Here is a 25,649-nt window from a genome sequence, read left to right on the forward strand (position 1 = left end):
AGACAGGGTGGAGTAGGAGTGAGGGTTCAAAGGCCAGATACTTGTGGTCAGTAGTTAGATGGTACCTTGAAAACACTGAAAAAAATGTGTGGGTGATTGGAATGAAGGAATGCAACAGGAGCTCTTGTTTGATACCAGTGGTGCAAGTTTGTAATCAAACTTTGCCTTTGTTTTGTTCTTACTTTTGAGGTTGGAGAAGATGGGCTGCAGTGTAGCTTCCTGGGGTGGTTTGCAGCTGAGTGTATCTTTCTATACTGGTACATGTTGGGGCATCATAACAGGGGTGTAGTAGATCCATTGTGATTACCTGTTAGCCTTATGCACAGCTTGGGGAAGGCAGCTTATGACAAGGAACCGGGTTTAATTCTGTGATGCAATGTCATCTGGAACAACCAGGTTTGAGTGGAGAACATGCCTTCCTTCCAAGTGAGTATGTGGAGAGGTCTGCTTGTCCTGAAGAGATGCGGAGAAATTTAAAAATGTTTGTCTTAGTGATACCTTTTTAACTTTTATGCTAACCCTTCTTGTCCGGTAACGCACTTGTTTACCGGTAACGCACTCGTTTAAACTATGTTCTGCAAATTATTGAATTATTTATCTTCTGCTTTGTCTGCTTATGTTGTCAGAAAATATTCTTTGGAGATTAACAGTGTTTCTTGAGTTCCTAAGAGAGCACCTACATTTTAAAAACAAAAGGTAGCCTAGAAATATACGTTTTTGACAGAGGGAATGTTAATGATCATGTCCAAGCAGTAGATATACAATTGTAACATTAGAAGATGGACACATTAAAGATATTTGCAGAACAGGTACAGGTGTTGCATTTCATACATTGAGAATTGTGAATTTAGGATTGTGATATGTATTCAGATAGGAGTGATGCAGTGACACTGAGTTATTTGGGGGGAAAAACAGTTTGCAAAAAGTGAGTAGGCTGTAAAAGTGCGTCAAATGTAGATGACTAAATTTGTAGCACAGTGACTTAAGCTCAGATTTTGGGAAGAAAGGTTACTTTGAGCACCTAATACTAGAAAGGTGCCTCTCAGTACTGTTAATCTCTAGGTGCTTGAGTGCATCAATGGCCAGTGCTAGCCACCACAGAAGTCCGTAAGAAGCTGAAAGAGCTGTAAAAGCTGGCAGTCATTTTGCTGTGACAAATGCACACAAAAAATGTGGCAGAGAGAAGTGTGTTAGTAGCTTTTTAAGTGTTCATTCCTTTCAGGAGGAACTTCACTTTACCCTGAATGTTTTGTAGCTTTTAAAACAACAAAACATTTGTGTATGTTTTTATGTAGCTGGTAATGCATTGAGTTGATGCAGCTCTATATACCACAGAGAATAATGAAATGGGTCTTTGTGATCATAACTTTTGATCTGATGTCTTTTCAGTTTGAATCAACGTATGGGTTATTGGTTCCGACTGTTTTTCCTAATTCTTGAATCCTGAGCTCAGGCTCTTCCCCTACCCATAATTTTCTCTTATTCCCTGCAATACCTCGGCTCTCTTTTCGAAAGGTCCAGATGCGATCTGCAAGGGCTCCCCCGCTCAATGATAACTTGTGATTTTGGCTATTTTCTGCTGAGACTTTAGGTGTTTCATGGTTGGTCTGTACCTAGGAGTTTTTTTACATTTCTAATATTTTTCTGTGGTAAATTGTTTTTCTGAAAGTCTTTCCTGTGAAATTTATTTACCACTTTATTCTGTTTAAAAAAAAAAAAAAAAAAAAACAAAACAAAAACTTTAGTAGTCTATATTTTTAGAGTTGTAGTATTGCTTTAGGAATTGAGTTATTTGGGCTCTTCTAATTTTCGGGTTAGGATAGTGTTTTACTGGACTTGTCCATTTTTGCTTGCATTGCTTGTCCTTTTTTGTCTGTGTTGCTTGTCTCTTGTTCCTTTCAAGATGTCCAACAAGGCCTCTGGCTTCAAAAAATGCAGTTTCTGTGGGCAAAAGTTTCCTCTGCAAGACCTGCATGATCTATATGTTTACTGCTTTGGATGTACACTATTTAAATACTGAGAGAGTCTTGTGCTTCCTTTGGGGCCATAGCTCTGGTGAATCAAAAATGTGTTTTAAGGTGTCTTTTCCCTGTCAGAGTGCTAGAGTCCACGCCTGTTGCTTCTACTTCAGCCTCTCCTCCCTCAAAAAAAGTAGCCAAGTCCAAGACTAACAAAGCAAAAGAGATGACCAAGGAGAAACGAAAGAAAAAAAAGATTGTGTGATAAAGAAGTCTCATGATCAGACTTTCCCAGTCTGTGCTGGCCTCAAAGACTCTGAAACTGTTGGCTCTAACTGTAAGCCGGGATTAAGGTTGGTCCGAACATCTTCTCAAGCGTGCTGCTACTCCATCCACTCTCCCAGCTGTCAGGATAGACATTGGTATCCCAGGCAGCCTTCAGTGGTATCTTCATACGCTTCCTTTCAGTCATAGAGCCTTTCCAAAGCCAATGTTGGTAGAATGATTAAGTTTCTTCAGACACATGGGGTCTTCCCAGCACCCCCTCCTTTGGGGGTTTCCACATCTGGCAGAGTTGGTTCCCCTTTTGAATACTCCTTTCTCGGTCCAACCTTAGGATCTGGGTTCCACGGTTGAGTGGTACCCATGAGATGACCTTGTTTGAGCCAAGATGGACTTCTGCTTGGACTCTGACAGGTTCTCATACCCTTTTGACTCTGGTATTGTGTGATGTATGGTCTGAGAGCTGAAGGGCCAGGGTATGGGGATTGAACTCAAAGCTGAGATCTCTGCCTTGTGGCTCTCCATCTTTAGATGGTTCTGCTCCAGATGTTCTCCGTGTTTGACTGTTTTAGTCATTACATTCGGGTAATCTGCTGGCAGGTTGCCCTCACATCGGCCTGATTAACAAAGTCTTGGGTCCTGCGTCAGTTGCTGTCCCTTCTTCCATGACGTCAGGGGGAGAAAACATGCAGCCGACGCCATTACATCAGTCTTTCTTGCCGTGTGGTGTCCAAAGCAGAAGCCGTTCGCAAGTGCCGGCCGGCCGACTCCTGAAATTTTCATTTTTGAGTTTCAGAACCGAAGTCTTCAACTAAAAAGCTAAGTACCCCATTAAGGAAACGTTTTCTTGCTCCTTACCGATGTCAGTAAAAGTTAATAATTTCATTACTTGTGGGAAGCAAATACCTTATAAGGATTTTCATTTGTACTGTATTCCTTGCCTAGGCCCTGACCACAACGTACCTTGCTGTCCGGTTTTGTGCTAAATTCAATCAATGCACTATTAAACATCGGTATATTTTTGCTTCAAAATATTTTGGTTCACTCTTTAATTATCCAGAAATGTCGTCTGTTGGCAATCCGATTATCGGAATACCTAAAAAACGCAAAGAAAGAGGCCATCGAGGTCCAAAACTGATGACGCTTCTCTTAAGCCAGTCGCCAGTTCGCCGGTACTCAGTGAGGTGCTTTTGCAGCCCCTGATACCCGCTACTTCTGATTCGCAGGCCTCTACTGAGACCCATTCGGAGTCCAGTATGCCGCGAGATGCTTCAATTATGGAACCCGCGGATGCCTCTACCTTAGATGGGTCCGGAGCCGCTGTGTAGGCACCGGCTTCTGAGGGTGTTTTCAGGCCTACAGATTTGTATATTAGATTGACGCCATCTTCAAAACTAAGGCCAAAAACTAAATCTATGTCTAAAAAAACGACGTCTGGGCCACATGTGCAGGCCCCTATGCCTAAAAAACAAATTATCAAAAGAAACTTGGGGATTTTCTTCTTCCTCCGCATAGGCCTTTGGCTATACCTCCTGTTCTAGACATTATTGATGTTTTTTCAGAATCTAGTATGGTTCCTGATTCTCTGCCTCCGGCTCCTTGTAAGCCAGACAGATACTACAGGGTTCTTGACTCCCACAAATTTCTTTTCAAAGATCCTATTGCAGATCCTGAAACCATTTCTCAGGGTCCCAAGGGTATTAAGGCCTCTACTGCTAAAAATGCTACCCCTTCTGATGGAGATTCCAGTGCGCTGGGGTAAGAAGGTTTACACTTCTGCAACCTTGGTAATCCGGGCTTTAAACTGTCAATTTCATATGCTTAAATATCAACAGCATGTCATGGGACTGCTTAAACAGAAAATTGTTAATTTCTGACTGTGTGGAAAATAAAGATTTACAGGATTTATTGCAATCAGCTGAACAAGTTGGAAAACATACTTTGCAATGTGGTTTTGATTTTTTGGAGGACTCTTGCAGGGCTGCTGTAACTGGGTCTGTGCTAAGAACGCATACTTGGCTCAGAGCAAACTCTGCCTGATCATGTTAAAGCAAAATTGTTGGATGCTCCTTTACAACAGGACCATCTCTTTGGTAATAAGGCTGAAGAAGTGTTAAAGATGGAAGATAAAGCTAAATCTATGTAAACTGTGAAAGATTTCTTACAAGTGCAACCTCCAAGATTTAGTAGGCACTGGCCTATTAAGAACTGGTCCTTTCCAGTTCCTTCGAGAGCCAATCAAGTCAAACCCAGACATTCCAAAGGCTCCAGGTTTCGGTCACAAGGGACTTGTAGAACAAAACAATGGGGTGCCGCCTCCTCCTCCAAATCTGGAAACAACAAGGCACCTCCCTTTGGTAAACAGTCTCAATGACTTCCCTTTACCTTTTAGCCACCTCTTTGGGGGGGAAAACTGGCACTTCATGTAAGAAACTGGCAACTTATAACCCAGGACAAATGGGTTTTAAATATAGTATCCCAGGGATAAAGATTTCATTTCCACACGTTGCCAATCCCAAACGGATGGCCAGACCTGCCCCCAAATCAGTGGGCAGAGGCCCAGAAACAAGTGCTGTCCCTCATGACTATGGGGGCTATTCATCCAGTACCAGAAGAGGAAAAGGGGCAAGGCTTCTATTAAAGACTTTTCCTGGTACTCAGAAAAGACAAATCATGGCGTCCAATTCTGGACTTATCTACTCTAAACACATTTCTGGACATTCCAAAATTCAAGATGCTGACTCGTCAACCGTTACTTCCTATGCTAGGCAAAGATACCTGGTTGGTAACTCTAGACTTGAGGCTTACCTGCATATCCCAATCAGGGAATCTTGCAGAAGATACCTCCGCTTCAAAGCAGGCTACTTGCATTACCAGTTCTCTGCACTGCCCTTTGGCTTATCTACTGTGCCCAGGGTCTTCACAAAGTGCCTGGCTCCAGTAATTGCATTTTGCAGGCAAAGAAATATTCAAATATATCCATACCTGGACGATTGTCTAATTCAGGCAGAAAACAAGGGCATTCTTCTAAAACATCTGGCGTTTGTAAAAAGTGTTCTAACTTGTCTAGGGTACACCATAAACGAAAGGAAATCACAACTGGTACCCTCTCAAAAAATTACATTCCTGTGTGCAAGCTTGAATACAACTGCCCAGATGGCTTACCTTACGCCAGAAAAGCAAATTCATTTGGTAACTTACTTCAAACAGGTGGCCACAAAACTCTTATCTGCAAGACAAATTCTGCAAGCCTTGGGGTTCATGGCCTCCTGCATTCTTCTAATTCTATATGCAAGACTGCATATGAGGAAACTTCAGTGGTAATAAGTTTATGGAGTCAACATTGTCACAGCCTGGAAACAATGATTCCTATCATACCTTGCCTGCAACTAGAGTTCCTATGGTAGGCAGAGGACTGCCATTCACTCCACCACCTGCTGCCCAAACCCTAACTGCAGATGCATCAGACTATGCTTGGGGGGCTCATCTGGCAGGGATGTGCATTCAGGGCAAATGGAGTCCAAATCAAATGCACCTACATATCAATCAAAAAGAGATGCTAGCTGTACAGAATGCACTGACCGCCTTCAAGGATTACCTTCATCCAGGACAATTAATGATAAAGACAGACAAACACCACAGTTATGTGATGCATAAACAAGCAGGGGGGTACACACTCCTACCCCCTTTGCAGACTAGTCATGGCATTGTGGAACACGGCCTTGACCTATCAAGTACAACTATAAGCTCAATTCCTGCCAGGAAAGCTGAATACTCTGGCAGACTAAGCAGAAATCTCATGGACCCACACGAATGGAAACTGGAACCATGGATTTTTAACATGTTGACGCGCAAATGGGGGATTCCAGACATAGTTCTGGGGTGAGGCAAAAAGATCTATCAGTTGGACTAATTATGCACAAGAACTTTTCACAAAAAAGCCTGGAAAGTGGATGCTATCAGTCTATGCTTTTCCCTCTCTGTCTCTGCTCTCCAAAGTTCTAAAGATCTATCAGTTGGACTAATTATGCACAAGAACTTTTCACAAAAAGCCTGGAAAGTGGATGCTATCAGTCTATGCTTTTCCCTCTCTGTCTCTGCTCTCCAAAGTTCTACTAAAAGTCAAACAGGACAAACCAAAAATTATTTTGATTGCTCCAGACTGGCCTCGCCAATACTAGTACCCACTCAAGCGCAATGTCACCTTCCACCGTGGCACCTGCCTCAGACACCTTACTTACTGTCTCAGCAGAACAACCAAATTCTGCACACTTGGCTCCAAACTTTGAATCTTGCAGCGTGGCTAATCACCTAAATTCACCCTTAGCATCTCGCAGCAAACCTGTGATGGAGGTCATTTTGGAGGCAAGAAGGCCTAGTACTAGAACATCTTATGCTGACAAATGGAAAATATTGTGTGCCTGGAATAGATCACAAGGGATAAGCACAGCAGTGCCCAATATTCCTCAGATTTTACAATACTTAACTGAGATGCTTCACAAGGGCCTGTCCTTTTCTTCCATAAAAATCCATCCCTCTGCCATTTCAGCTCATTACAACACAGAACCTCCCCTCTTCTCTTATCCTCTGATAAAGCAGTTTCTCAGAGGGGCCAAAAACTTAAGACCACCCAGGAGAGCTCCAACCCCTGCCTGGGACCTCAATTTTGTATTGGAAAAACTCACCCTCCCTCCTTTCAAGCCAGCTGCTACTGCAGACTTAAAATTTCTCTCCTGGAAAACTGCTTTCCTTTTAGTAGTCGCTTCAGCTAGAAGGATTTCTGAATTACTGGCTCTTATGGCAGTGGAGCCTTTCATTTTTCATGCGGACAGGGTGTCTCTTGGGACAAATCCATCCTTCTTGCCTAAGGTGGTATCCAGTGTGGCTCTTAATCAGACCATTCATTTGCCAACTTTCTTTCCCAATCCACAGAACAATGGTGAGCGGATTCTGCATTCATTGGATGTACACAGACAACTTAGATTTTTACTTGAACAGGACAAAATCTCTAAGAAAATCTGAGCAACTACTGGTGGCATTTGCTGCAGGGGCAGAGGGAAAAGCTATTTCAAAGCAGACTATTTCCAAATGGATAAGCCATTGCATTCGTTTCTGCTATATGCACCTTGGTAAAACTATCCCCTAGGGGATCAGATCTCATTCCACCAAGGCTGCATCTACTTCTACAGCCTTTCTCAGAGGTGTTCCTACCAGAGACGTTCTCAAAGCTGCTACCTGGAGCTCAGTTCATACGTTCACCAAACATTACCATTTACCTTTCTTCTCTAAATCCAGAGCTGGCTTTGCCACTGCTGTCCTGCAGGGCCTTATAGCTGGTCCTAATGCTGTATAAATCCATCCCCCCAATCATAGCTTTGGGAATCAACCAAATGTAATGACTGCAACAGTGAAACACGAGTAACATAGTACAGTTGTGTGCACTTACGATAAATGTAGATGTTAGTGTGTTCACTGTTGCAGTCCAGGTTGCCCTCCCTCCAGCCCCCTGACTTCTCTGTGCTCTCTACCTTTACCATAAATGTAGATGTTAGTGTGTTCACTGTTGCAGTCCTGGTTGCCCTCCCTCCAGCCCCCTGACTTCTCTGTGCTTTCTACCTTTACCATAAATGTAGATGTTAGTGTGTTCACTGTTGCAGTCCTGGTTGCCCTCCCTCCAGCCCCCTGACTTCTCTGTGCTCTCTACCTTTACCATAAATGTAGATGTTAGTGTGTTCACTGTTGCAGTCCTGGTTACCCTCCCTCCAGCCCCCTGACTTCTCTGTGCTCTCTACCTTTACCATAAATGTAGATGTTAGTGTGTTCACTGTTGCAGTCCTGGTTGCCCTCCCTCCAGCCCCCTGACTTCTCTGTGCTCTCTACCTTTACCATAAATGTAGATGTTAGTGTGTTCACTGTTGCAGTCGGTTACCCTCCCTCCAGCCCCCTGACTTCTCTGTGCTCTCTACCTTTACCATAACTGTAGATGTTAGTGTGTTCACTGTTGCAGTCCTGGTTGCCCTCCCTCCAGCCCCCTGACTTCTCTGTGCTCTCTACCTTTACCATAAATGTAGATGTTAGTGTGTTCACTGTTGCAGTCGGTTACCCTCCCTCCAGCCCCCTGACTTCTCTGTGCTCTCTACCTTTACCATAAATGTAGATGTTAGTGTGTTCACTGTTGCAGTCCTGGTTGCCCTCCCTCCAGCCCCTGACTTCTCTGTGCTCTCTACCTTTACCATAAATGTAGATGTTAGTGTGTTCACTGTTGCAGTCCTGGTTGCCCTCCCTCCAGCCCCCTGACTTCTCTGTGCTCTCTACCTTTACCATAAATGTAGATGTTAGTGTGTTCACTGTTGCAGTCCTGGTTGCCCTCCCTCCAGCCCCCTGACTTCTCTGTGCTCTCTACCTTTACCATAACTGTAGATGTTAGTGTGTTCACTGTTGCAGTCCTGGTTGCCCTCCCTCCAGCCCCCTGACTTCTCTGTGCTCTCTACCTTTACCATAAATGTAGATGTTAGTGTGTTCACTGTTGCAGTCGGTTACCCTCCCTCCAGCCCCCTGACTTCTCTGTGCTCTCTACCTTTACCATAAATGTAGATGTTAGTGTGTTCACTGTTGCAGTCTTGGTTGCCCTCCCTCCAGCCCCCTGACTTCTCTGTGCTCTCTACCTTTACCATAAATGTAGATGTTAGTGTGTTCACTGTTGCAGTCCTGGTTACCCTCCCTCCAGCCCCCTGACTTCTCTGTGCTCTCTACCTTTACCATAAATGTAGATGTTAGTGTGTTCACTGTTGCAGTCCTGGTTGCCCTCCCTCCAGCTCCCTGACTTCTCTGTGCTCTCTACCTTTACCATAAATGTAGATGTTAGTGTGTTCACTGTTGCAGTCCTGGTTACCCTCCCTCCAGCCCCCTGACTTCTCTGTGCTCTCTACCTTTACCATAAATGTAGATGTTAGTGTGTTCACTGTTGCAGTCCTGGTTGGCCTGCCTCCAGCCCCCTGACTTCTCTGTGCTCTCTACCTTTACCATAAATGTAGATGTTAGTGTGTTCACTGTTGCAGTCCTGGTTGCCCTCCCTCCAGCCCCCTGACTTCTCTGTGCTCTCTACCTTTACCATAAATGTAGATGTTAGTGTGTTCACTGTTGCAGTCGGTTACCCTCCTCCCTCCAGCCCCTGACTTCTCTGTGCTCTCTACCTTTACCATAAATGTAGATGTTAGTGTGTTCACTGTTGCAGTCCTGGTTGCCCTCCCTCCAGCCCCCTGACTTCTCTGTGCTCTCTACCTTTACCATAAATGTAGATGTTAGTGTGTTCACTGTTGCAGTCGGTTACCCTCCCTCCAGCCCCCTGACTTCTCTGTGCTCTCTACCTTTACCATAAATGTAGATGTTAGTGTGTTCACTGTTGCAGTCCTGGTTGCCCTCCCTCCAGCCCCCTGACTTCTCTGTGCTCTCTACCTTTACCATAAATGTAGATGTTAGTGTGTTCACTGTTGCAGTCCTGGTTGCCCTCCCTCCAGCCCCTGACTTCTCTGTGCTCTCTACCTTTACCATAAATGTAGATGTTAGTGTGTTCACTGTTGCAGTCCTGGTTGCCCTCCCTCCAGCCCCTGACTTCTCTGTGCTCTCTACCTTTACCATAAATGTAGATGTTAGTGTGTTCACTGTTGCAGTCCTGGTTGCCCTCCCTCCAGCCCCTGACTTCTCTGTGCTCTCTACCTTTACCATAAATGTAGATGTTAGTGTGTTCACTGTTGCAGTCCTGGTTGCCCTCCCTCCAGCCCCTGACTTCTCTGTGCTCTCTACCTTTACCATAAATGTAGATGTTAGTGTGTTCACTGTTGCAGTCCTGGTTGCCCTCCTCCAGCCCCTGACTTCTCTGTGCTCTCTACCTTTACCATAAATGTAGATGTTAGTGTGTTCACTGTTGCAGTCCTGGTTGCCCTCCCTCCAGCCCCCTGACTTCTCTGTGCTCTCTACCTTTACCATAAATGTAGATGTTAGTGTGTTCACTGTTGCAGTCCTGGTTGCCTCCCTCCAGCCCCCTGACTTCTCTGTGCTCTCTACCTTTACCATAAATGTAGATGTTAGTGTGTTCACTGTTGCAGTCCTGGTTGCCCTCCCTCCAGCCCCTGACTTCTCTGTGCTCTCTACCTTTACCATAAATGTAGATGTTAGTGTGTTCACTGTTGCAGTCCAGGTTGCCCTCCCTCCAGCCCCCTGACTTCTCTGTGCTCTCTACCTTTACCATAAATGTAGATGTTAGTGTGTTCACTGTTGCAGTCCTGGTTGCCCTCCCTCCAGCCCCTGACTTCTCTGTGCTCTCTACCTTTACCATAAATGTAGATGTTAGTGTGTTCACTGTTGCAGTCCTGGTTGCCCTCCCTCCAGCCCCTGACTTCTCTGTGCTCTCTACCTTTACCATAAATGTAGATGTTAGTGTGTTCACTGTTGCAGTCCTGGTTGCCCTCCCTCCAGCCCCCTGACTTCTCTGTGCTCTCTACCTTTACCATAAATGTAGATGTTAGTGTGTTCACTGTTGCAGTCCTGGTTGCCCTCCCTCCAGCCCTCTGACTTCTCTGTGCTCTCTACCTTTACCATAAATGTAGATGTTAGTGTGTTCACTGTTGCAGTCGGTTACCCTCCCTCCAGCCCCCTGACTTCTCTGTGCTCTCTACCTTTACCATAACTGTAGATGTTAGTGTGTTCACTGTTGCAGTCCTGGTTGCCCTCCCTCCAGCCCCCTGACTTCTCTGTGCTCTCTACCTTTACCATAAATGTAGATGTTAGTGTGTTCACTGTTGCAGTCTTGGTTGCCCTCCCTCCAGCCCCCTGACTTCTCTGTGCTCTCTACCTTTACCATAACTGTAGATGTTAGTGTGTTCACTGTTGCAGTCTTGGTTACCCTCCCTCCAGCCCCCTGACTTCTCTGTGCTCTCTACCTTTACCATAAATGTAGATGTTAGTGTGTTCACTGTTGCAGTCCTGGTTGCCCTCCCTCCAGCCCGCTGACTTCTCTGTGCTCTCTACCTTTACCATAAATGTAGATGTTAGTGTGTTCACTGTTGCAGTCGGTTACCCTCCCTCCAGCCCCCTGACTTCTCTGTGCTCTCTACCTTTACCATAAATGTAGATGTTAGTGTGTTCACTGTTGCAGTCCTGGTTGCCCTCCCTCCAGCCCCCTGACTTCTCTGTGCTCTCTACCTTTACCATAAATGTAGATGTTAGTGTGTTCACTGTTGCAGTCCTGGTTGCCCTCCCTCCAGCCCCTAGACTTCTCTGTGCTCTCTACCTTTACTATAAATGTAGATGTTAGTGTGTTCACTGTTGCAGTCCTGGTTACCCTCCCTCCAGCCCCTGACTTCTCTGTGCTCTCTACCTTTACCATAAATGTAGATGTTAGTGTGTTCACTGTTGCAGTCCTGGTTGCCCTCCTCCAGCCCCTGACTTCTCAGATGTTAGTGTGTTCACTGTTGCAGTCGGTTACCCTCCCTCCAGCCCCTGACTTCTCTGTGCTCTCTACCTTTACCATAAATGTAGATGTTAGTGTGTTCACTGTTGCAGTCCTGGTTGCCCTCCCTCCAGCCCCTGACTTCTCTGTGCTCTCTACCTTTACCATAACTGTAGATGTTAGTGTGTTCACTGTTGCAGTCCTGGTTGCCCTCCCTCCAGCTCCCTGACTTCTCTGTGCTCTCTACCTTTACCATAAATGTAGATGTTAGTGTGTTCACTGTTGCAGTCGGTTACCCTCCCTCCAGCCCCCTGACTTCTCTGTGCTCTCTACCTTTACCATAACTGTAGATGTTAGTGTGTTCACTGTTGCAGTCCTGGTTGCCCTCCCTCCAGCCCCCTGACTTCTCTGTGCTCTCTACCTTTACCATAAATGTAGATGTTAGTGTGTTCACTGTTGCAGTCCTGGTTGCCCTCCCTCCAGCCCCCTGACTTCTCTGTGCTCTCTACCTTTACCATAACTGTAGATGTTAGTGTGTTCACTGTTGCAGTCCTGGTTGCCCTCCCTCCAGCCCCCTGACTTCTCTGTGCTCTCTACCTTTACCATAAATGTAGATGTTAGTGTGTTCACTGTTGCAGTCCTGGTTGCCCTCCCTCCAGCCCCTGACTTCTCTGTGCTCTCTACCTTTACCATAAATGTAGATGTTAGTGTGTTCACTGTTGCAGTCCTGGTTGCCCTCCCTCCAGCCCCCTGACTTCTCTGTGCTCTCTACCTTTACCATAAATGTAGATGTTAGTGTGTTCACTGTTGCAGTCCTGGTTGCCCTCCCTCCAGCCCCCTGACTTCTCTGTGCTCTCTACCTTTACCATAACTGTAGATGTTAGTGTGTTCACTGTTGCAGTCGGTTACCCTCCCTCCAGCCCCCTGACTTCTCTGTGCTCTCTACCTTTACCATAAATGTAGATGTTAGTGTGTTCACTGTTGCAGTCTTGGTTGCCCTCCCTCCAACCTCCTGTTTTTCTCTTACTAGATCTCTACTTTCCTTTTCCTTTACTAGGCTTTAAAGCCTTTTGGTGTATTTGCTTTTGTTTGGAGGTATATTTTTGTTTTTAATTACTTAAATATTTGGCTCCCCATTTCGGGGGGCATCTAATATCTGGGGCAAGAAAAACTGATGTAATGGCATCGGCTGCATGTTTTATACCTCTGACGTCATGGAAGAAGGGACAGCAACCGATGCAGGACCCAAGACTTTGTTAATCAGGCCGACTGAGGTCAACTTGCCAGCAGATTACCCAAATGTAATGACTGCAACAGTGAATACACTCTAAAATCTACATTTATGGTAAGTGTACACAACTGTACTTTTCTACTTCGGAGCTTAGTCGAATTGAGGCCAGAGAGGTCCCTTCCATCTTTAGATGGTTCTGCTCCAGTTACTACTTCAGAGCTTAGCTGAATCGAGGCCAGAGAGGTCCCTTCTTTACAATTTTTGGGTCCTGGAAGACTGTCTTCTGTACCGATCTCTGTGTTCAAAGCTTTTGAAAAGGCTTTTTCTGTAGGTCTAGAGAGGAGGTTCTGCACATGCACTCTGTACCATGATGATTCCCGCTGAATTCTGCAGCTGCGATTGAACATCCTATCAGTCAGGGACAGCCCACCGCAGTTAGCCTTGTTAAGGTAAATATTGCAAAGTCAAACCGAATACTGTATGTGTCTAGACAAATATAATATTTATTCCATATCACAACTCCTCAGTGGACTGAGAATTTTCTAACATTATTCCTAAAAATTAAAACTAAGACAACCCTTTTACAACTTAAGACATTGGGTATAACATGAGGTACACATGGTATAATAAAATGTTGCCAGTCGTGAGGATTGAGGCTTGTTGATTACTAGTCCAGTGATGGAGTGTCACATTTATTGGTCGACAGTGGTTGGATATCCACATATTGGGATTCAGTGGTGTGGATACTGAACTCTTGTAGCTTGTAAACAGTGGTCAGTAAAGAAGGTGTTTGTACTCTGTCAGCCACACTGTGAATATTCGCAGTTTCATATCACAATAGTTTATTTTATGTTAGCTTAGTCGGGGAGAGCAGGCAAAGATGTCTGCAGAGGAGTATGCTAAGCCGACGAGTCAGTTGGCTGAGATGTGCCAAGACAGACTGTTACATGCCAACTTGAATAAAGCAGAAGTCATTGCAGCCTTAACCACAGCTGCATCACAGACCAGCAGCCAGGAGGACAACTAGACTGGCCCTTGGGATGTACAGCTCTCAGATAATGGACAGTTCAGTCTTTCCACAGAGGACTTGAAAATCCATCTGGAGTTAGAGATTTGAACTGGAGGCAAAATGTTTGGAACTAGAATGAGCAGAGACTGTCTGCAAGCTGAAGAAAATGAGAGGCAGAGCAGCATGAAAGGGAGATGCTGACTCTTCGCCGAGTAATGGGGGAGGGAATAACCGAACCCCAGAAGCAATAAGGGTCAGTATATTTATTCCACAATTTAGAGAGGGTGATAGTTTTGTTAGTTTTATTCAGAAGGGGTTTCTAAACAGTATAATGTTGACCAAGGGCTCTCTGTACGGTTCCTGACCCCCCCCCCTTTACTCCATGGTAAAGCTGTAACTGCTTTTCCTAAGTTCTGATACTGATTGCTTAAATTAAAACACTAAACAATTTTTAACAGTATAAGTTAACCTGAAGCTTATAGAAAAAAAGTTTCGTGAGCATAGACGTAAGGCAGATGAAAGTGTGTGAATATATTGCTGAGTTAAGCACTTATTTTCATAGATGGGTGAGTCGGGTGTCAGGTCATCACTTTTGAAGGGTTGGCAGACTTTTTAATGAGGGAACAAGCCCTTAGCACTTTTGCCTGAGGACATGAAGATCTGGTTAGCAGATAGGGAATGTAGTACTGCAGATGTGTTGGAGAAAAAGGGAGACCTATATGTAGCAAGCAGGGCATCACTGCACGGGAAAGGGATAGTGCTGCTCATGGGTCTAAGGGAACCCATGGTGGGCAGCCTAAACTGCCCCAACAAAGTCTGCCAGTAGCAGGGAAAGCCACTAATCCAGGTGCACATCCAGGACAAAGGGTTAAATATTTTAAATGCAACCAATTGTTCCATGTAGCATATAGATATTTGCAGAGGCAAGGTGGGGAATAAAATGTGGGAGAAGCCAGTAAGTGGGAATTCCAGAATTCCAGCAGTAAGTTGTCTGGAGATCACAAGGGTGCCAAGCTACCACAAGAGGTTAAATCCTACCTTAGTAGATGGAAAGCGGGCCACTGCTAAGAGAGAGACCGTTTCTGACCTAACCATTATAAAGCCTGCAGTGGTTAGAGGACCACTACTTGCTTGGGCAGTCTACTCCAGTCAGAGCTTTAGGATAGACCCCATTCCAAATACCTTTGGCCAGGGTTCACCTTGACCGGGAGGATGGAAAAGGAAGCAAGCAAGTAGGTGTGTTTTGAGGATATCTCTGCAGATGCCCTGATGGGGAATGATTTTGATATTGCAGAACCTTGTGTGCATGCAGTGAGGCTTGGAGACCAGCATATGGGTCTGGTAGCCTGGGGGAGACCTAGACTGACTGGACACTTGAAGCCAGGACTGGTGAAGTGGCTACTTCAGGGAAGGAGCTACCCTGTAGCAGTGAGACTGAAGGTGAGCCACAGCTGCTTGTGGATACTGATGTTCCCTTGGGCAGAGGTGAGTAGTAGTACCCAGGCTTGACAGTGAGGCACCGCTGTCAGAGGATACCAGACTTCCTGTGGAAGGGAAGCTGGGAAGGGTTACAGAGAGAGTTGAGACAGGCTCAGCTGTCAGACCCCACATTATAATGCCTGAGGGAGCTAGCTAGTAAGGTACCTCAAGCGAAGGGGAATCTGTATACTGAGACAAAGGATTACTGTATAGAGAGTGGACCCCTGATGGAGGGCTAGCGGGTGAGAGAATACAGCAGTTGGTAGTGCCCGGTGCCTTCCATCTGGCACTTCTAGCCATAGCCCATGATATTCCCTTTGCAGGCCATATGGGGATAAAATATACAAAGACGTATTATGCAGGTCTTTTATTGGCCTGGGATTTCCAGAGATGTAACTGGGTACTGCAGGACCTGTGAACAGTGCCAAAAGGTAGGCAAGGCAGGAGATAAGGTGAAAGTTCCTTTGATGCCTTTGCATGTGATTGAGGAGCAGTTTCAATGGGTAGCTATGGATATTATGGTGTCTTTCGAGTACCCCAAGTTTCACAGGGAAGAAGTATATCCTAGTGGTAGACTGTGCTACCAGATACCCTGAGTTGGTGGCCCTGCCCTCCATTGAGGCCGAAAGGATGGCAAAAGCTTTGTTAAAGATTTTCAGCATGGTAAGTTTCCCAAAAGAAGTACTAACAGGTGCCAAGTTCATGTTGGACCTGCTGGCTTGTCTATGGGAAGCACTGTAGGATGAAGCACCCAAAGACCACCCCTACAATTCCCCAGACTAATTGTCTTGTGGAGAGGTTGAAATCTACATTAAAGACCATGCTGCTGGTATTTGCAGACAAGTTTGAGGGAGTGGGACAAAGATTTGCCCCATCTGTTTGCCTACGGAGTGGTGCCCCAGGAATCCACAAGTTTTTCACCCTTGGAGTTGCTGTATGGGCATAGGGTGAGGGGACATATAGATTTGATCTCTGAGTGGGAGGGTGTGTGAATCCCATAAGGAGTCTGTTGTGGCATCAATTTTAAACACCAGAACAAGGCTCCGGGAACTCATGGGCTTGGCCCAGGAGAACCTGGCAAAAGCCCAATAGCAGAAAAAGGTCTGGTATGACAGGAATGCTTGAGTTAGAGTAAGCTGTGGGGCAGCAAGTTATGGTTCTCATTCCTGTCCGATACAAGCTGCAAGCAGCCTGGGAGGGACCCTTCAAAGTGGTAAGGAAGATCAGTGATGACTACATGGTAGAACTGCTAGACAGGAGGCAGGGGCACAAATTGTACCATTTTAACATAATGAAACTTTACCATGATAGAGAGGCCCTTGTGCTGAGTATTTGCAGTGGACAACAGCAAGAGTCTGAGGGGGATCTGGTGACTGATCTCAAGTGAGACTCAGATTGACACCTCAGTGGAAGGAGTAGCAATGTCCCAGCAGCTATCCCCTACCCATGCTCAAGAAATCTGAGCAGTGTTACAGGAGGGTGGGGGCATGTTCACGGAGAAACCAGGGTGCACCTACCTGGTGCTGCACCATGTAGATACAGGACCCCAAAGGCCTATTAAGCAGGCCCTTATAGGGTGCCTGAGAGAGTCAGACTAAGGAGAAGTTAAAGGAAATGTTGGAACCAGGGGTATTCCAGCAGTCCCTGGGCCTCCCCAGTGGTGCTAGTACTAAAGGATTGTAGCAGTAGGTTCTGTGTGGACTACAGGAAAATTAAATTGGTCTTACAAAGGGCTACTGGCAGGTGCCCTTGATTCTCAATGCTAGAGAGGGTTAAGCTTTTGTGACTTTTGGCTTGTATGAGTTCACAAAGATGCCTTTTGGGATGAAAAATGCCCCGGTGACTTTCCAGAGGCTTGGTAGATCATGTCCTAGCAGGAGGAGGTGATTTTGCCTTTGTTTACCTGGATGATATTGTCATCTACAGCCATTCCTGGCAAGAGCACCTTCAGCATGTCTGTGAGGTGCTGGGGTGATTATTGAGGGCAGGGTTGACTATTAAGCCCAGTGTCAGGTGGGTATGGCAGAGGTCCCCTACCTGGGACATAGAGTGGGGAGTGGTAAGATCATACCAGAACCTGCAAAAGTGGAAGCCATTCAGGCAGGGGACTGTACCTGTTACCAAAAAGCAGGCGAGGGCATTCTTAGGGACAGCAGTGTACTACAGAAAGTTTGTTCCCAATTATAGTACCATAACTGCTCCCTTCACAGACCTGACAAGAAAAAATAGGCCAGATAAGGTAGATGTTTGTGTTTCACTGTTGCAGTCATTACATTTGGGTAATCTTTTGGCAGGTTGCCCTCAGTCGGCCTGGGTCCTGCGTCGGTTGCTATCCCTTCTTCCATGACGTCAGGTCGTCAGGGATATAAAACATGCAGCCGACGCCATTACATCAGTCTTTCTTGCCGCGCGGTGCCTGAAGCAGCAGCAGTTCGCAAGTGCCTGTCGGCCGACTGCTGAAATTTTCGTTTGAGTTTCAGAACCGAAGTCTTCAACTAAGAGCCAAGTACCCCATTGGGGAACCTTTTTCTTGCTCCTTACCGATGTCAGTAAAAGTTAATAATTGCATTACTTGTGGGAAGCAAATACCTCATAAGGATTTTCATTTGTACTGTATTCCTTGTGTAGGCCCTGACCACACCGTGGCTTGCTATCGGTTTTGTGCTAAATTTAATCAACTCACGATTAAAAGTCTGTATATTTTTGCTTCTAAATATTTTGGCTCAAGATTTAATTATACAGAAATGTCGTCAGTTAGCAATCAGACTATAGGAATACCTAAAAAAACTCAAAGAAAAAGACAGAAGACAGACTGTCGAGGTCCAAAACCAATGACGCTTCTCCTAAGCCAGTCGCCCGGTACTCAGTGAGGCGCTTTCGCAGCCCCTGATACCTGCTACTTCTGATTAGCAGGCCTCTACTGAGACCCATTTGGAGTCCGGTATGCCGCAAAATGCTTAAATTATGGAACCCGCGGATGTTTTCACCTTAGATGAGTCCGGAGCCGCTGTGCAGGCACTGGCTTCTAGGGGTGTTTTCAGGCCTACAGATTTGTATATTAGACCGATGCCATCTTCAAAACTAAGGCCAAAATCTAAATCTATGTCTAAAAAACCGACGCCTGGGCCACATGTGCAGACCCCTATGCCTAAAAAACAAATGATCAAAATGGCTGAAGATTTAATTACTCTGATCAGGGGTAGCCAACCCCCTCCTTGTAAGAGGCCTAGGCAAGACATTGATTATGAATCTTCTGAACAGGATTCTATTTCTTCTGACTCTTCTAATGAATAGGATTTGTCTGTTCCTACTTATGAGGACTCTGATGCAGAGGATTCCATTCCTTCTGCCTCTCCCCCTGAGGGTTTTTCTTTTCGGGAAACTTTATACATGCCTTAAGGGAACATTTCCACTGGGAAAGTCAGGATTTCTCTGAATCTAAAGAGAGACTTGGGGATTTTCTTCTCCTTCCTCAGCATAGGTCTTTGGCTATACCTCCTGTTCTAGACATTGATGATGTTTTTTCAGAATCTAGTATGACTCCTGATTCTCTGCCTCTGGCTCCTTGTAAGCCAGACTGATACTACAGAGTTCCTGACTCCCACAAATTCCTTTTCAGAAATCCTATTGCTGATCCTGAAACTATTTCTCAGGGTCCCAAGGGCATTAAGGCCTCTACTGCCAAAAATCCTACCCCTTCTGATAGAGATTCCAGGGCGCTGTTTAGATGGGGTAAGAAGGTTTTCACGTCTCCAACCTTGGCAATCAGGGCTTTAAACTGTCAATTTCATATGCTTAAATATCAACTGCATATCATGGACTACTTAAACAGAAAATTATGTTAATCTCTGACTGTGTGGAAAATAAAGAATTGCAGGATTTATTGCATTCAGCTGAACAAGTTGGAGAACGTACTTTGCAATGTGGTTTTGATTCCTTGGAGGCCTCTTGCAGGGCTGCTGTAACTGGACCTGTGCTAAGAAGGCATGCTTGGCTCAAAGAGCAAACTCTGCCTGACCATGTTAAAGCAAAATTGTTGGATGCTCCTTTACAACAGGACCGTCTCTTTGGTAATAAGGCTGAAGAAGTGTTAAAGATGGAAGATAAAGCTAAATCTATACAAACTGTGAAAGATTTCTTACAAGTGCAACCTCCAAGATTTAGTAGGCACTGGCCTGAGAATTGGTCCTTTCCAGTCCCCTCGAGAGCCGCTCAAGTCAAATCAAGACATGCCAAAGGCTCCAGGTTTCAGTCACAAGGAACTTTTACAACAAAACAATGGGGTGCCTCCACCTCCAAATCTGGAAGCAGCAAGGCACCTCCCTATGGTAAACAGTCTCAATGACTTCCCTCTACAATCACCAAGCACTTGCCTCCTAGCCACCCCTTTGGGGGGAAAACTGGCACTTCATGCACGAAACTGGCAACTCATTACCCAGGACAAATGGGCTTTAAATAGTGTCCCACGGATACAGGTTTCACTTCCACACACTGCCAATTTCAAACGGATGGCCAGATCTGCCCCCAAATCAGTGGGCAGAGGCCCAGAAACAAGTTCTGTCCCTCAAGAATATGGGGGCTATTCAACCAGTGCCAGAAGAGGAAAAGGGACAAGGTTGCTCTTCCAGACTTTTCCTGGTACCCAGAAAAGACAAATCATGGCGTCCAATTCTGGACTTATCCACTCTAAACACATTTCTGGACATTCCAAAATTCAAGTTGCTGACTCGTCAACAGTTTCTACCTATTCTAGGCAAAGATGCCTGGTTGGTAACTCTAGACTTGAGGCTTACCTGCCAGTCAGGGAATCTTGCAGAAGATTCCTGCACTTCAAAGCAGGCTACTTGCATTACCAGTTCTTGGCACTGCCCTTTGGCTTACATACTGTGCCCAGGGTCTTCACAAAGTGCTTGGCGCCAGTAATTGCATTTTGCAGACAAATATTCAAATATATCCATACCTGGACGATTGTCTAATTCGGGCAGAAAACAAGGACATTCTTCTAAAGCATCTGGCGTTTGTAAAAAGAGTTTGAACTTGTCTAGGGTACACCATAAACGAAAAGAATCACAACTGGTACCCACTCAAATTACATTCTTGGGTGCAAGCTTGAATACAACTGCCCAGATGACTTACCTTACACCAGAAAAGCAAATTCAATTTGTGACTTACTTCAAACAGGTAGCCACAAAAACCCTGCTATCTGCAAGACAAATTCTGCAAGCCTTGGGGTTCATGGCCTCCTGCATTCTTCTAATTCCATATGCAAGACTCCATATGAGGCAACTTCAGTGATACTTAAAAAGTTTATGGAGTCAACATGGTCACAGCCTGGAAACAATGATTCCTATTATACCTTGCCTGCAACTAGAATTCCTATGGTGGGCAGAGGCCTGCCATCAAAACAAGGGACTGCCATTCACTCCACCCTCTGCTGCCCAAACCCTAACTACAGACTCATCAGACTATGCTTGAGGGGCTCATCTGGCAGGGAAGTGCATTCAGGACAAATGGAGCCCAAATCAAATGCACCTACATATCAATCAGAAAGAGATGCTAGCTGTACAGAATGCTCTGACAGCCTTCAAGGACTACCTTCGTCCAGGACAACTAATGATAGACAGCCAACACCACAGCTGTGTGGTACATAAACAAGCAAGGGTGGTAAACATTCCTACCTCCTTTGCAGATTAGCCATGGCATTGTGGAACACGGCCTTGACCTATCAAATACAACTACAAGCTCAATGCCTACCAGGAAAGCTAAATACTCTGGCAGACGAAGCAGAAATCTTATGGACCCACACGAATGGAAACGGCACCACAAGTTTTCAACATGTTGACACGCAAATGGGAGAACCCAGACATAGATCTCTTTGCCTCACCCCAGAACTATCAGTTGGGCAAATTCTGCACAGGAATTCATCACAAAAAAGCTTGGAAAGTGGATGCTCCATCATTCAGCTGGCAAAACCCATCAGTCTATGCTTTTCCCCCTCTACCTCTGCTCTCCAGAGTTCTACTAAAAGTCAAACAGGACAAACCGAAAATGATTCTGATTGCTCCAGACTGGCCTCGCCAACACTGGTACCCACTCCTGCGCAGTGTCACACATGCCGCCGTGGCACCTGCCTCTGACACCTTACCTATTGTCTCAGCAGAACTACCAAATTCTGCACACTCGCCTTCAAACTTTGAATCTTGCAGCGTGGCTAATCAACTAATTTCACCCTTGGCATCCCTCAGCAAAGCTGTGATGGATGTCATTTTGGAGGCAAGAAAGCCCTAGTACTAGAAAATCGTATGCTGACAAATGGAAAAGATTCTGTGCCTGGAACCAGTCACAAGGAATAAGCACGGCAATTCCCAATATTATTCAGATTCTGCAATACTTAACTGAGATTCTTCACAAGGGTCTATTTTTTTTCTCCATAGAAATCCATGCCTCTGCCATTTCAGCTCATTACAACACAGAGCCTCCCCTCTTCTTTCATCCTCTGCTAAAACAGTATCTCAGAGTGGCCAAAAATTTAAGACCTCCCAGGAGAGCACCAACTCCTGCATGGGACCTCAATTTTGTTTTGGAAAAATTCCCTCTCCCTCATTTTGAGCCAGCTGCTACTACAGACCTAAAATTTCTCTCCTGGAAAACAGCTTTCCTTTTAGCAGTCACTTCAGCTAGAAGGATTTCCGAATTACAGGCTCTTATGGCAGTGGAGCCTTTCATTATCTTTCATCCGGACAGGGTGGCTCTCGGGACCAGTCCATCTTTCATACCTAAGGTGGTATCCAGTGTGGCTCTTAATCAAACCATTCATCTGCCAACTTTTTTCCCCCAATCCACAGAACAAGGGTGAGCGGATTCTGCATTCATTGGACGTACACAGACACTTAGATTCTATTTAAACAGGACGAAATCTCTAAGAAAATCTGAACAACTACTGGTGGCATTTGCTGCAGGGGCAGAGGGAAAGGCTATTTTAAAGCTGATTATTTCCAAATGAATAAGCCATTGTATTTGTTTCTGCTATTTGCACCATGGTAAACCTATCCTCAAGGGGATCAGATCTCATTCCACCAGTGCTGCATCTACTTCTGCAGCCTTTCTCAGAGGGGTTCCTACCAGAGACATTCTAGAAGCTGCTACCTGGAGCTCAGTTCATACGTTCAAAGGCATTACCATTTACCACTCTTCTCTAAATCCAGAGCTGGCTTTGCCACTGCTGTCCTATGGGGCCCTATAGCTGGTTCTAATGCTGTATAAATCCTTCCTCCCAACCATAGCTTTGGGATTCTACCCAAATGTAATGACTGCAACAGTGAAACACGAAGAGCATAGTACAGATGTTCATCGTGCATACAGCTGCAGTAATCACAGATGGGTTTTCTGCCATCAGGCGGGTCCTCGGTCGGCCGAATTCCAAAGTCTAGGTCCGGCGTCGGTTGTTGTCGCTTTCTTTCCTGACGTCAGTGAGGCAGGAGTATACAAGACACAGCCGACGCCATTTTCTTCAGTCTTTTTTGACGCGCGGTGCCCAAAGCAGAAGCAGTTCAAGTGCCGGTCGGCCAGCTCCTGAATTTACGAAAAATTGGAAACCGAAGTCTTCATTAAAGCTAAGTACCCCGTTGGGGAAACTTTTCTTGCCTCAGACCGATGTCAGAAAAAGTTAACAATTGTGTTTCTTGTGGGAAGCAAATACCGCATAAGAATTTCCATTCCCTCTGCATACCTTGTTTAGGCCCAGACCACGACGTCTCGGGCTGTCGCTTTTGCGCTACTTTCAATAAACGCACTATTAAGCGTCGGGCGGAGTTCGCCCAACACTTTTTTGGTACAGCCTTTGATTATAAAATGTCGTCGGAGACTCCGACTAACGTTTTGTCCAAAAAACGTAAGGACAAGGACCGACACCACGCCAAAACCGGCTACACGTGGTCCGGTTCTCAGCGAGACGCCTATGCAGTCCCTGACTACCGACGACACTTCTTTGGCAGTGTCTCCTGTAACCAAGACCGCAGGTACCTCGGCCCTTACCCAGGCTACTACCACCGAAGCCATTGTGAGCGTTGAGCCTCCTAATGTGGACAGGTCCACTTCCACCCATGGTGTCTTTAGACCCTCATCTTCCTTTTCCATTAAGGCCTTTACCAAGTCCAAATCAGCCAGGCATCCCAAGAGGCCTGTTGCACAGGGCCCATCTCCAGGCCCCATGCCTAAAAAGCAGATGCTTAAAATGGCTGAGGATTTAATTACTCTTATCAGGGGTTTCCAGCCCCCTCCAGACAAGAGACCCAGAGTGGAGGAAGATTCTCCCTCTTCTGATCAGGGCTCCAATTTTTCAGAACATTCTGATGTAGAGGAACACTCTTACTCCCCTTTTGAAGATTCGGATGCAGAGCAGTCCATTCCTTCTGTATCTCCTCCTGAGGATTTTTCCTTTGGGGAAACCTTGCACACTTTGAGGGAACACTTCCATTGGGAAGGCCAAGACTTTTCTGATTCCAAGAAAAGACTTGGGGAATTTCTTTTGTTACCTCAACACAGACCTCTGGCGATACCTCCTGTCTTGGCCATACTTGATGATGTTTATTCGGAGGCTTGCCTTAATCCGGATTCCCTGCCTCCTGCCCCAGTCAAGCCTGATAGGTACTACAGAGTTCCTAACTCTCAACAGTTTCTTTACAAAAGCCATAATGCTGACCCTGAAACCATTTCTCAAGGCCCCAAGGGAATGAAGGCCTCTACTGCTAAGAATCCACTACCTTCCGAAAGAGAGTCAAGATCCTTAGAAAGTGGGGTAAAAAGGTATATACCTCGGCCACCCTAGCCATGAGGGCCTTAAATTGTCAGTTTCATATGCTTAAATATCAGCAGTTTCTGTTATCACAATTGAGGAATAAAATGTCTCAACCTGAACAACCAGATTTGAAGGAGTTGCAGGATATGATGCATAGTGCAGAGCAAGTGGGTAAACGCACCTTACAATGTGGCTATGATGCCCTAGAGGCCTCAAGTAGAGCTGCTGTTACAGGATCAGTCATTCGTAGACATGCCTGGCTTAGGGAACAAAGCTTGCCTGATCATGTGAAAGCTAAACTTCTAGATGCTCCTTTACAAAAGGATGTGCTCTTTGGTACTAATGCTGAGGAGATATTATGGAAAATGGAAGAAAAAGCCAAATCTATGCAAACTGTCAAAGCTTTTCTACAGGTTCAACCACCACGTTTTAGCAGAAATTGGCCTTCTAAAAACTGGTCCTTTCCAGCCACGGACAAGCCCCAAAGAGGTAGATACAGGCGCACAAGGGGCAGAGGACAATCACAAGGATCATATAGAGGCAGGCAATGGCAAACTCCAGCACCAAGAGGTGGCGAAGACAGTGCACAACAATACAGGAAACAAACCCAATGACTCCCTCCTTTCCATGCCAAGCAAGTCTCAGCTGGCAGCACCCTTGGGAGGAAAGCTGGCATTATTTGCAAGAAATTGGCATATTGTCACAACAGACAAATGGATCCTGGACGTTATAAACAGAGGCTACAGATTTCATTTCCACACTCTTCCAAAAATGAGAGGCATGCCAAACCTGCCACACAATCAAAGGGTAGAGGCACAACTACAAATTTCAAAGCTCATAGACATGAGAGCTATTCAAGAGGTACCTACTCACGAACAAGGTCAAGGTTTTTATTCCAGACTATTTCTGTTACCAAGGAAAGGAACCAACTGGAGACCCATTTTGGACTTATCCATCCTAAACACATTCTTACTCGTACCAAAATTCAAGATGCTCACATTACAGCAGCTTCTTCCCATGCTGGGCAAGGAGTTTTGGCTGGTAACATTGGACCTCAAGGAGGCATACCTGCATGTCCCAATCAGACAAAGCTGCAGAAGATACCTCAGATTTCTTGCAGGTTCAATCCACTATCAATTCTCTACATTGCCCTTTGGCTTATCTACTGCGCCCAGAGTATTCACGAAATGCCTGGCATCAGTAATTGCCTACTGCAGACTTCAAGGGATACAAATTTACCCTTATTTGGACGACTGCCTGATCCAAGCAAACAGCAAGCACATACTTCTGGAACATCTGGCTTATGTAACACGGTTACTGCATTCTCTGGGATACACAATCAACAAAGAGAAATCCAGGCTAACACCATCTCAGAAAATAACTTTACTGGGTGCCAACTTGGACACAAACACCCAGATGGCCTATCTTACGCCAGAAAAGCAGGG

The 25,649-nt window shown here is 45.5% G+C and overlaps 1 protein-coding gene across 1 annotated transcript in view; it reads left to right on the top strand.

The window, feature by feature from the left end:
• Positions 1–25,649, top strand: part of USP25 (ubiquitin specific peptidase 25) — a 2,531,105-nt gene that overhangs the window by 440,439 nt on the left and 2,065,017 nt on the right. The gene's annotated exons all lie outside the window — the stretch shown is intronic.

This window comes from Protopterus annectens, chromosome 5.part0, assembly GCF_019279795.1.
Source record: "Protopterus annectens isolate FY-2018-M chromosome 5.part0, PAN1.0, whole genome shotgun sequence".
NCBI lineage: Eukaryota > Metazoa > Chordata > Ceratodontiformes > Protopteridae > Protopterus > Protopterus annectens.